The sequence below is a fragment of the Nelumbo lutea genome, chromosome 2 (assembly GCF_056320005.1).
Source record: "Nelumbo lutea isolate HS-2025 chromosome 2, American lotus-T2T, whole genome shotgun sequence".
NCBI classification, from domain to species: Eukaryota; Viridiplantae; Streptophyta; class Magnoliopsida; order Proteales; family Nelumbonaceae; genus Nelumbo; species Nelumbo lutea.
The window spans coordinates 65,027,781-65,041,713 of NC_142685.1; positions in this window are offsets into that span (position 1 = coordinate 65,027,781).

Sequence of the window (13,933 nt, forward strand, 5' to 3'; positions counted from 1 at the left end):
TAAGACCATCGACAACACTCATAAAAATTTGCCTTTGCTCGGTTTGATTTACCTCTTCCACTTCGAGCCTACATTGTGCATTCATGTAAATAAGAATAATAATTAAAGCTAGATACATAAAAATGTTTGATACTATAACTTATCTCAAATATATCACTTGAAAAATACTTGACCAATTCTTTCCACTAATCCAAATGAACATCAGGACGGCAATTTCTAATTCTTTCCTCATCAATTTCATATTTGTCATAATAGTTCACCTTTATTTTGTTCACGTATGCTCTCCACCTATCTCCAAGCTTTCACATGACCCAATCCTTGTGTTTTTCTTCTACAATTAGTTAATTAAAATAGATTAATTTTGGATTGATAAGGCAACATATAATAGAAAAATGATCTTATATGTATTATGTATATTGATAATGTTACTTGGATCACTTGCCATACTTCATCCTCATGCCTTTGAGGAACTTCATGCCAATCGACATAATGGATAGGTACGAATCTCCCATTACTTGCTTGCATTCCTATATAATTTACAAAATTTTCTCTATGTTCCCCTATAGGTTGTAAATCACCATTCCATTGTAATTTAATTCTTTGATCATTGGGTAGTTCTACAATGTTTCTAAGGATTGTACACTTTCGACCTCGAGTTTGTTTTCTTGTATTATCAAAACAACCTAGTTGATATAATTTACTTATACATAATGGATTCGATCCAGCCAGGTTGAATCATGAATGGAATTAGGTGGGGCATCATGATGATGATGAAAAGGTGAAGATGATAGAACCAATGTAATGCACATTTGTCTTTTACAGTTTAAAACAGATCTGCCAAACTACTATACACATCAAAGTTCTAACTGGGTATTTTACAGTTTAAAGCAGAGTACCCAACTTATCTCCTACCACACCACTCCCGTCCATACACACACAAAAGAGAGCCTAGTTCTCTCATGTTAAACTATTTTCTTTTTTTATAAGCCCTCATGTTAATCTATTTGTCCAAAGATAGAATACTTTTTATTTTATTTTTTTCTAAAAAGTATTTACTTCTTGTTTTCTTATCACGGATAAAATTCCCCTATACAACCATTGGCTACACACGAGCTGCACCTCTATATTCTGCACACTTTTGGTGGAATGCATTTTACTTTATTTCTTAAAAAAATATAGTCAACATCAAGGATGCCAGTGGATTGGATTTTAATCCATTCCAATCCAACTCATTACTAGTAACCTCGGATGCAGATATCCATTATAGATTTAATAGATTGAAAGTAAAAAAAAAAAAATCTTTTTCTAGTTGGATTAGTTTGATTATATCCCAGTCCAGTGACTCCAATCCATTAAAAAACCAATCCAAATTCCCTTGCTCCGTCATATTTGGAATGAATGGTTTCCAACTAGATATCATGGCCAACATGGTATAATGGATTGGATTATTTCAGGTATCAAATGGAACATGCTTGCCTTTTCTATATTCTTCGAAAAAAAAGAAGCTTACTAACAGCCTGTGCGCTAACAAATAAAAACCATACTCATAAAAACAACAGGAACGGACTAACAACAATGTTATTGAATAGATAAACCATCTTCGTGAATGCTTATCTTCAACAACAGAAATAAAAGTGTAATTCGACAACACCAACTTTGATTAATGGTTATATTGACTATAATCACCTCTTTGTCATGGAATTCATTACTAGTTGATTGGTCGGAATTTTATAGCAAAATAAAGAAAGAGACACAAACATTTTGAATGCAGAAATCTTACCTCAAATCACCACTGTGACGATTCTGACTGGAGGTTTATCTTCAAATCTGATGCAGCGCGATCTAGCTCTTCCCAACTGGAGGTGATCTGGCTTCCAGATGGACGGTGGACTGAACATATAAGGATATCAGAGAACCCAGGGATGTTAACCCGGTGAGGTCGCTCCGATGCTTAAGTCAGTAGGCTAGTAGCGAGCTAAAATTGCTTTGAAAGTAAAGAGCTTGAAAGCAGGAAAATCATGCATACATCAAAATCATTGCTTTATTTTATAGCCCCTTGTCTATCTTGATCGACTACCACAAATTTACAAAACCTAATGTTAGAATAAAGAGAAAACCCTATAGAAAATAATGATAAAACCCTATAACAACTAACCAATAGAATAATAGAGAGAAAAACAAAGAGAGCCTAACCTGTGTATCATCAAATTGAATCAAACCATTAAAACAAAGTAAAGAGAATAGCAGGTGAGTAGTAGAAGTTCGATGGAGCAAATGATTTCTGATCTTTCGGGTTCAATTCAAACTCGAAGTGATTGAAACCTAGTCAAAGTTGGAGTCGTGAGCCTTCAAGATCTACTCGATGTTGGAAACTAATGGAGGGAAAATTGGGATACAATATGGAGGGAATAGAATAAAACGTAAAATGTGGGAAAAGGTAACTTTCTAATTGATTTTATTAGCAAGAATTAATTTAGTAAGAAAAATTGCATTGAATAATCAGCATGGTTTTCAAAATTGGATTGGATCGGATCGGACAGTCAGACTGGAAAAACTGGGAAACGGTTAGGTGACCGGTTTTGGTTTTCCCAAAAACCAAATTTTTGCCAAAAAAATGTTGATTTCATCAGCAAGCCGCTGACCCAGGCGGCTGAACCGTTTGAACCGTTAAATGGTTTTGACCATTTTTATTTTTTAAAATTCTTTTTGTCGGAATGGGCTATCCATTCGGTTCGAACGGTCAGACCATTCAACCTGGGAACTGGACCCCTAATTGGTTCGTTGTCTAGGTCAGTTTAAAAAACTTGCTAATCAGTGTTCTTGTACCGCCGTTGACTCGGATGGTCAAACCGTTTTGACTTAGGAGTCATCTAGGCAACTAATTCCATTTTACTCCTAACCCGTTCACTTGGTTAATGACTCGTCAACTCATGCGATTGAACCGTTGACCCATTCGTCACAAGCAATGGTTTTTAGCTATTTTTATATTTTAATTATTTTTTATTTTTTATTTTTTAAATTTGGAGTGGGCCATTCGTTGAAACTAGACGATCAAACAGTTGACCCATAAGCTAGTGGCGAAAGTGACTCTAATTTCAGGTGTGTTTTTAAAACATTGAAACCAGTGTTTAAAAAATTGACCCAAAGGTCGAACCATTTTTTGCCTGTAGGTCACGGGCCACCGATTTCGACTAATTAGATTGAACGGTTTAGATCGTGCCACATCAATGTCTATATATTTGAAGTATATATATTTATATACTTATATAGGCATGTGAATGGTACACAAAAATCAAAGGCACGACCTAACATCCGATCCAATTATCTCAGATTCGGATGATGTATTTATGTAATCAGATCAAATTTGAATGTTACAATTTTCATCCGATTAATAATTGGACCAGATTCGGATTTGACCCCATCCAATCCTATAAATATCCGAATCCGATTATATTATATTATTTACTAATTTTAATATATAAATTCTATATAATTATATTTAAAATTATAAAAATATAGTCTATATATTATATTATATATGAATATATATATGATAAATTTAGTATGTTATATTTATATTAAATTATTATATATAAATTGAAAAATAAAAAAATCTAATATTTTAAAAAAGTTATAGCAATGTTGGATTAAATCCGAATCCAATTTGAGTCCATTAAGATTTGAATTTGATTTTGAGTCTTAAATCTGATCGAGTTCATATGTAAGTTCTCAATAATTACATCACACACGCACACACACAAGTACATATTTTATCAATAAATAATGTAGAATTATGCTTTAGATATGACATATGTATTATGGCCTCTCAGACCACGACCCAGTAACCGAGTCGACTGGGTCAATGGTCAAATCATTTGGGTCAAATGGTTTTTGACAAAATCAATAGTTTTTGGCACTTCTTTGTGTTCTATTCGAACCAAAGCTAGAATCTTGATCGGGTGATGGTTCAAACAGTTCAATCATTCAGGTCAACGACAGGCTCAAAACACTGATTGAAACTAATTAAAAAATGCATTTTATATAATAAAAAATCTATAATATATATAAATATATATTATTTTCTTTATTCTTCTCTTTTTTTTTCAAATTATCATATAGTGATATCCTTTAGTTTTCTTTTGGGGTTTTGTGGTCACTTATCATAAACAAATCAGCTTTGTTGTTGAATAAAGAAACTTCTTTCCCAACTTCTCAATTGGGCTTTAGGCTTTATACAAGAGTTGGTCTTGAGGCTCAATGGTTGGGTCAAGCTCGAGCTTGGGCCTAAATATGTTTTATTAATATGGAGACAAAATCTGACTCAAATCCATCTCGTGAACAGGGCTAATGGTGGGTAAGTTCAACTACCTGAATCAAAAAGGAATTTCTTTTGGTAAAAATAGTAAGACAAGGTGCCTTTGGCCCCTTGGTAATGCATATCAATTGCGAAATGTTATTCAAATTTGAAAAACAAAAAAAAAAAAAAACATCCCAATCCAATTACTGAGTGGAAAGTTATGACCTAATCTAGAAGTTGGTATAAAAGTTAAAATTGGAATAAAAAACTAGTTTTATGAAATCAAGACTAGTTTGTTAGTTTTGGAGTTGCCAAATTATGGAAGATGTTTTTAGCTGATCAATTTTTAAAGCCTAACCAACAAATTAGCTAGTGGATTGCCTCACAATTTTTTTATCATATTGGCTAATTGTTATGGGCTCTCTAAATAATGTTCTATTGATATTTTAACATTGAAATATTTGTATATTTAAGGCTAATTAATTAAAGGTACTATGTATCAATGTTTTAAACCATTGTTTCATGCAAACAACGATTGAACCATCCAACCCAAAACTTATCACAATTTTAGATCCAATTACGCTATGGCATAATGTTCTAGGAAAAACCAATGAGATGGAAAATAAATTGTCATTCTATTGTTTAAACCATTGAAATGTTCAAATCAAACATTGGTTCATGGATTAATTATAAAACAAAATAATAAAATTAGGGAAAATATATGTGGAAAGACATGGTATATATATAGGAAGGACTTTGGCCACTCAAAACCCCTCTTTAATTTAATAACCAACTAATTGTTTACCACATTTATTATATGATACTGGCTGATTTGATTGAAAGTTCGTTGTTTCATTATATATATATATATATATATATATATATGTCATACAAGTTCTGGAACCCTAAAAGCATTGTTTTTTCTTATATTTTTTTATATTTTTTTATGGTTGCCATATTAATCGTTCTTTACCTTAGTTGTTGATGTTTTAAATACCACTATGACTATGATTTTTCTAAGTGTTGCTAAAGTTGAAAAAAAATAGTAACAATTGATATACATTTAGCATCCGTTGGATAAGACTTGTTGTCCATACATTGGTTTAACAACAATTTTAATCAGTTGTTGTTAAAAGAATACTTTAGGCAACAATTGGATAAGTAATTTGCCACACTTGGATAAAATCTGTTGCCAATTCCTAAGCAACACTGTTAATCAATTGTTGCTAAATTTTCGCTTTTGGCAACAACTAATTGTAAATGTGATCAATCGGCTGTTGCCAAAGTCCAATTTTCTTGTAGTGAACTTTTTTATTTTGACCATTAGGTTATGATTTGGTTAAAATTCAAACTAATGAGATGTAAAATATACATACATTATTATGAGAGGGGAGTGTGAGACTTTGAGAAAGAGGTGATTGGTTAAAGTTGAGAAGTAAGGAAGAAGAAGAAGAAGAAGAAGAAGAAGAAAGAACTACCATCAGTGGCTATCACCATGTTCATATCACCACCACTGTTATAATACCATATTACCATTTACCCTTTTCTTACATCTCTCATATCCCAAATCGTTTGCTTCATTGGTGTATCTTAGATTTTAATACAAGATCGATGTTTTATTTCCCATATCTTGCATCAATTCTTTGATTTTTAATGGATTTGTATTTTTTTTTTACTATTACAACTTAAAAAGAATCCCAAGAATGAGAAAACTCAAAATCAAAATGGAAAAACTAAAAACCCTAACTAATTTTGGCCATCGAAAATAATCGAACAAGTTTATGAAATATGTAAGTTTCTTTTAATTTTTTTTTATTTTCTAATTTTTATTTTAAAATAATAAATTTTTCAAAATAGTTTGAAAGCAACCTAAGAACATTAATTGGGTTGAATATTTTAATGATTAAACTGTTTCGATCAACAATTCTTTGATCATTTCAATGGGGTTTTCTTTTTTTGTTGTAAAATAATATTTTAGGGCTAAAATGGAATTGGTGACCTGACCAGTTCCCAATCCAAACGGTTTAATCGTTCGATTTGATCCAGTTTTTAAAAAAGTGACTAAAAGATTCATTTTTTAATTTAGACCCTATTTAATAGTAAGGTTTAAATTGTAAATTGAACTACTACTTTTCACCTCATTCAATTCCCTTTATTTTAATCTTACATTTTTTTGATAAATGAACAACAGAAAATAGATACACCAAAAAGATAAAACACTACAACAAGAAGAATTTAGCCAGGTAGGTAGGCCTGATAATGATATTTGAAACTTCACAATTTGATCCGATTATCACATACTTGGATGAGGTGTTTGTGTAATCATATTTGAATTTTGTAATCTACATTTGATTAATAATAAAAAAAACAACAAAAAGTAACAACAAAAAATAAAAATACATAAATTTTATAGAAAATTTTAGATATATTATTTTTATAATTATCATCATCTAGAATTTCCACGTGCAAACCCTTTACTTCTTTGTTTGGGAAAGGGTATACAAGTCATTTTATTATAGCTTTAATGTTAGATTTAATGACTACTAAAATGCCTATACTTTTTTATGATGGCAGGTTTAGCCCTCCATTGACATAATGACACATGGCATATCAGAATAGCTTGACTACATCCCAACATCACCTAGACGACAACTTGCCTTAGCCTAAATGGGGTCCCAACTAGCGACTTGCCTCTGCCGCCGACCTGGTGGCCTACTTCTGCCGCCAACCTGGTGACCTGCCTCTTGCCAGTTGTCTCCGAACCTTTTAGAATTATGCCACATAACCATAGGCCTTATTCTCATCCCGCCCGAATCGGAGGAAAACAGTAAGCCTTATTAACTGGCATGTTATCCTCCTTTCAAAGCGGAACGGACCCCCATGTCATGGGTCGAGGATTCTGAGAGCGTTTCGCGAGACCCACGACAGCCCAACTATATAAGGGCGCTAACCCCTGAGACCCAGGTAGATGCGCAATTTAGTTCTTGCAGCTCTCCAACTCTCTCAATTTAAAATCTCTGATTTGCTAATTTAAGCATCGAAGTGCCCACCCTGGGTAAAGCAACCCATGCACTCTGACATTGTTTCCTTGCAGATCGCATTAGAGCCACCTCTCCAGCTCGTCACCATTTAGCTAGGTGTCCACACCACCTTTTAGGTAGGAACCATTCAAATAGGCGCCCAAGCCACATTCCAGGTAGGGATTATTCAGCCAGGCATCTGAGTCACCTGCCAACTGGGAGCTGCCAAAATGTGCATCATCACTTTTGTATTTAATCCATTTCTAATTGTAAGGGTTGAAAATGTAACTTGGTATTAAATCTCATTTTCTCTTATTAAATCATATATTTTTGTGTTATTTTTCACTAATAAATACTACTAATTAGATCTATGTCAATATTTTTAATAATATAAAGTCATATATTTTAATATTGACTCAAAAACAAAACCATTTTTTATCCAAGTGGTGGCTAAACAATTCAATAATCTAAATCAAATTGATCAACTTATGAACTCATAATTAGGTAATAATTTTTTTAAATATAAATAAATAGAAAAAATTATAAAAAGTAGAAACATAAACTTTGAAAAAAAAAAACATTCAGGCACATGTATAATGTCATATATTATTGTATTAAATAAAAAGTAAGTGTGATATATTAAAATTATTTTTACATAAAAAATGTAGAAAAAATTGAACACACCTATAATTCTATATTTACACTACTATTAAAAATATGAATAAAATTGTGAAACTTTCTTTTGACTAAAATACTCAAATTTGAATTTAGTCCCTATTTAATTGTAAGGTTTAAATTGTAAATTGAACTACTACTTTTCACCTTATTCAATTTTCTCTATTTGAATATTTCAATTTTTTTATAAATGAACAAAAGAAAAAAGATACACCAAAAAGAAAAGGCACTAAAAAAAAGAAGAGTCAAGCAAAGCAAGTAGGCCTCTCAATAAATGATACTTGAAACTTCACAACTCAATCCAATTATCACATATTTGGATGAGATTTTTATGTTGATTAATAATAAACATAAAAAATATAAAAATGAAAAATAAAACAACATAAAATTTATAGAAAATTTTGAATATATTATTATTATATTCAATAGGAATGAAAATGGGATTCCAATTCCACACCAACCAAACAGTTGGAATTGGAATAACCCATTCCAAACCCCTATTTAACCCCAAGTAGGAATGGCAACGGTGTCACGGGGATAATCTTTGGGGCCCCGTGCGGCACTCGAAATGGGCGAGTAAGCCTACGAAACAAAGCAAACACACACAGAAAGGCAACAAGAAGGCACACAAATTAGCAAAAGGCTACTTGTATTGCATTAATCAGTGGTAAGCACAAGCACACAGTACAGTGTCGAGGGGATCTCGTGCTTAACCTTTACACGCTTATGAGCTCACTCGACTACCTACCTCCCCTCAAAGAGTACGTTAAGCTTTTGGGGGAGTGACAATATGAAACATCAAAATGATGGAAAAGCATACTAAGTAATTACAATAACGCCATTGGCGGTCCCCCTTACAAAATACAAGCAAAGCCCACCCATGACACACATGTTGACACCATGAAAGCACGTGGTTGGCACTCGGATGGCTCACTGCAGGTGCTTGATGGCACAACGAAGGAGTCACCTGTGACATTCTCCCCCACTCAATTCGATCTACGTCCTCGGAGATCGGCTTCGGCTGGTCGCTTAGAGTCATTGTTGCGGAAGGAGGGTTCTTCTGCTGCTCCCCGAACCGGCTGTCGTCCAAGGCCGAGGTGTATATTTTGGTGGCATGGTCGGGTTGGCTTATTCTGTTGGGGTTTCCTATGGCTAAGTCCTTTCCTGGCAGCCTCAAGGTATGTTAGTGGCTGGTCCTGTTTGGCTAAGGGGTAGGTTTGGGCCAGGTAAGGATCAAAATGGTGTTTTGGATTATTAAGGTGTGGATTCCCATGCATTTTTCCCCAAGGGTATCTCACAGGGCTACTACAGGAACTAGCCTTAGGGATAATGTGATTGTGGTCCCTAGATGGCTTGGGTGGCACTCGCTCTCCCCGGTGGTCGTGGTAGTAGGTGTGGGAAAGGTTTGACACGGCCTTGGGTCTTCTTCTGTTGGCCCCACCAATTGCGGGCACTGGCGGCTTCTGCTGCGAAGTCAACTTCTGCTGATGTGGTTGGCGTTGAAGCTGATGTTGCTGCTGGTGTTGACTTGGGCGCTGAAAATGGAACTGTCTTGGGGGTGACTTCTTCCTGGTGACGACTTCCCAACCAGTTCCAGTGTCGATGTGAGGTACTTGACAGGGGTTCTTCCTTGTTGACGCAGAGCTGTTTTCGTGAAAAAGTTGTAGTGCAGAAACTCGCTTCCCATGAACCTTAGTAGAAGTCGTAACTGGTACCATGCAAGGGGAGCGCTCGTCCAAGATGCACAAAGAGTTGATGTGAGGTAGGAGTGCTGCTTCTGCTTGTCTCATGAAGTCCATTCCCAAGACAACTCGGAAATCATCTAGGGGTACCACTGGAAGATTAATCTTGCTTGTCCACGGCCCAACTTGGAGGTCATCCCCACGAGCCATGCCTTCAATCGCCTTTGCCCCGGAGTTCATGGCCTTGATCCACCCTGTCTCTTTCACAGCGTTCAGATTGAGTCGCTTGGCCTCGGCAACTGAAATGAAGTTGTGGGAGGCCCCTGTATCAACAAGGGCTTGGGTCGGCTTCCCGCCGAGGAGGATGTCTACATACTTCAGCCCCCTTTGGGCGTTCTTTGGCCTTCCATGATTGGCCTTTTTCTTCACCATGGCGTTGAAGAGTTGAAGGGCGCCCACTCTAGGCGCCTGCACAGACTTTTCCTCATCGCTTTGCTCGTCATCACTGAGCTTGGCGACAAGGGCATTGATCTTCTTCTTGGTTGGGCAGTTGCGAACCAAGTGATTTCCCCCACAAAGGAAGCAAGAAATTGGGAACCCAGCGGTTCTGGGCTTGTAACGGTGCTAAGGGCCTTGCTCTCCTTGTGGCTTCTTCCCATAGTCTTGTCTTGCTGGCTTGTTGAAGCTGGAGTTGTCGTACGGAGGGCGTGAGGGACCTGCTCCCCCACTCAAATTAGGGGAACGCGGGCTTTCTGACTTAGGGGCTTCTTCATCTGATAAGCTAGTCTCATTGAGTTGCTCCGCCACTGCCATTGCCGTGGCGAGGTCCTGTACGTTGCGGCGTTGGAGTTCTAATTCGGCCCATGGCTTCAGTCTGTCCAGGAAGTTGAACAGTAGATCCTTGTCGGACATGTCCGTGATCTCTAAGGTAAGGGCTGAAAACTCTTTAACATAATCATGGAGTGAGTCCTGATGCTTGAGTGATTTCAACTTCTTCCGCGCCAGGTACTCCACGTTCTCTGGGTAGAATTGCCGCTTTAGTTCTCGCTTGAAATCAGCCCATGTCTCGATGGTGCACGTACCCCGTTCAATGTCTTGGCATCGCCTGCGCCACCATAGCATAGCAATGTCAGTCAAATACATAATCACCGTACGAATTTGCGTTAGGTCATCATCAATGCCAGCAGCATGGAAATATTGTTCCATTTGCCACAAGAAGTTGTCAAGTTCTCTAGCATCTCGAGAGCCAGCATAAGGTGTGGGCTCCCGAATCTTCGCACGAGCAGGGGCCAGTGTTGTGGAGGGGCTTGGAGTGTTGGCCACTAGTCTCTTGAGGAGCGTCATGTCTCCTCTTAGATCATCCAATTGAGTCTGGAGGTCGGAGGGAGAGGCCATGGCTACTTTCATGGCCACCCATTCAGCTCTCATCTCATCCACCCGGTCTTGGATGTCGGATCGAGATGAGCTCCCTTCTTGTCGGGATTTTGTTCCAAGGACTTCCTTGAGGGTTCTATTCAGGACGTCTTGGACCTCGTTCATAATGCCATTTAAACGGGCTTCTAGCTCCACCACGGAGCTCTCAATTGTTTCCACATTCAAGTGGATTTCTTCTACTCGGTCACGCATCTCCCCAATAGTCACTTCACAGCGAAGGATGCGTGTGTCGAAGGCAGCAAGCGTGTCAGCTGACTTGTCAGGCTTGCTTGTCTTGGATGTGCGACCCCTTGGGGCCTTCTCTATAGTGGCTTCATCGCCTAGAGACTCATCAGTCTCCCTCGCATGGGCAAGGCCATGCCCAATCTCGTTGGTGAGTTCCTTGTTGTGCTTCATTGCGCCACCACTAGTGTTGCTATGCAAGGGTCACGAGCGTTGAGGAGCAACCTGCTCTAATACCAACTGTCACGGGGATAATCTTTGGGGCCCCGTGCGGCACTCGAAATGGGCGAGTAAGCCTACGAAACAAAGCAAACACACACAGAAAGGCAACAAGAAGGCACACAAATTAGCAAAAGGCTACTTGTATTGCATTAATCAATGGTAAGCACAAGCACACAGTACAGTGTCGAGGGGATCTCGTGCTTAACCTTTACACGCTTATGAGCTCACTCGACTACCTACCTCCCCTCAAAGAGTACGTTAAGCTTTTGGGGGAGTGACAATATGAAACATCAAAATGATGGAAAAGCATACTAAGTAATTACAATAACGCCATTGGCGGTCCCCCTTACAAAATACAAGCAAAGCCCACCCATGGCACATGTTGACACCATGAAAGCACGTGGTTGGCACTCGGATGGCTCACTGTAGGTGCTTGATGGCGCGACGAAGGAGTCACCTGTGACAACGGGGCAAGGCGGGGACGAGGAGCCTCTCCCCATCCTTGTCCTCGCGAAAATCTCCATCCCCATCCTCGTCCTCATCCCCGCTAACGGGGTCAAGGTTATCCCCATCCTCGTCCCCACGGGGATCCTCATCCTGGTAGGGATCCCCATTCCTCGTAATTTTTATAATGTTAACCATTTTATATTTGTTTTTTTATTTTATTTAAAAATAAAATAATAAAAATGTACAATGCTATTAGAAAACATTCAAACATATTCAACCATATTTTTAAAAATATATATATAGATGTATATGTACATATATACATATATAACATATGCATACATATATACATATATTAGTGGGGATCCCACGGGGTGGGGATCGGGGTTCCCGTGGGGTGGAGAGTGCTCTCCCAATCCCCGCTAATAGGGATGAAAATTTCCCCATCCCCGTCCTCGCAAGAGGAATATTTATTATTATTATTATTATTATTATTATTATTATTATTATTATTATTATTATTATTATTATTATTATTATTATTATTTAATTTTGTATTCCATTTCCATCATAAATAAAGATAATTTTTATTTTAACAATTTTTTTATTTATATGATGAATATATAACATTAGAAATGTCCCCTAATGTTTTTGACAAAATTGTATACTTTTCATTTTTTTGTGTTCTATCTTTTTTACATATTTATTATTCATCATTAATAAAAATATTTCTTACATTTAATACTTAATTTTATTTAGTATAATGAATATATAATATTAGAGGTATGCTCAATTCCATTTTTTGTATTTTTATATATTATTTATTTTGATTTTTTATTATTTGATTATGGCATTATTGGTTAACCCATTTGACCCATATGGTTGAATTGCATACCCACCACTAGGAGGGAAGAAAATTGTTTTATTTTCAAATTATTTTTCAAAATCTTTATTTTTATATTATTAAAAATATTTATTTTATTGCCAATTGGTTTTAAATTTTATATTCCATTTCCATCATTAATTAAAGTATTTCTTATTTATCATACTTATTCTTGTCTAATATGATGAATATATGATATTAAATATGTTCCCAGAATTTTCTTTAATTTTTATATTTTTTGCATTTCATCAAGTTTTAATTTTTTTTTTAATTGTGACAACAATGCAACATGGGTTGGTCTATTTGACCCAAATTTGTTTAATTTCTTACTACCACATAAAAATACTGTTTTTCAAAGTCAATTTCAAAATTACAAGTTTTTATGTTATTGGAATTATTTATGTATGAATTTAGTAATTAAAAGAAACAAAAATGCCTTAAAATGTATGGTTAAATGAGGGTGAATGAGAATTAATACCTTAAATGGAATTTAATGAGAGAGAATTCTGCCCTCATAATAGATAGGGGCCCTATTTCAAAAAGGGGTATTTTAGTCTAAAAAATTCTAAAAATCTTAGACCCTATTCTACTTTTTATAGTAGTATATAGATTTTTCAAAAAAAAAAAAGTTATCCTTTCAAACATTATACGAAAATTATTATTTTTATTGATATTAGGGGTAAAAAGAAAAATTGCCTTTTGATATTAGGGCAAAAAATTGCCCTTATCGGCTAAAAGAACACCGAAATTCCGAAATGGTCGAAGTTTACAGGATTTAATAATTAATAAATTAATCATTTAAAATCAACGGAATTGGCAATTCCAGTCCCGCCTTGATCCAAACACGAACTTGAAATTGGGCACCGAATTCTAAACACCGGTTGTTGCGTCGGTACTCTAGCCCCGGATTTTGTCGGTGGCACCGAGGACACGTGCTTTAGTGGTGGCACCGGATTTTGTCGGTGTCCTAGGATGAATAGGACCATTTGCAGCTTTTTGGGGCTAATTTAGTCATTTCATCCACCACGAGAATCTTTGACTGAACCGGGAC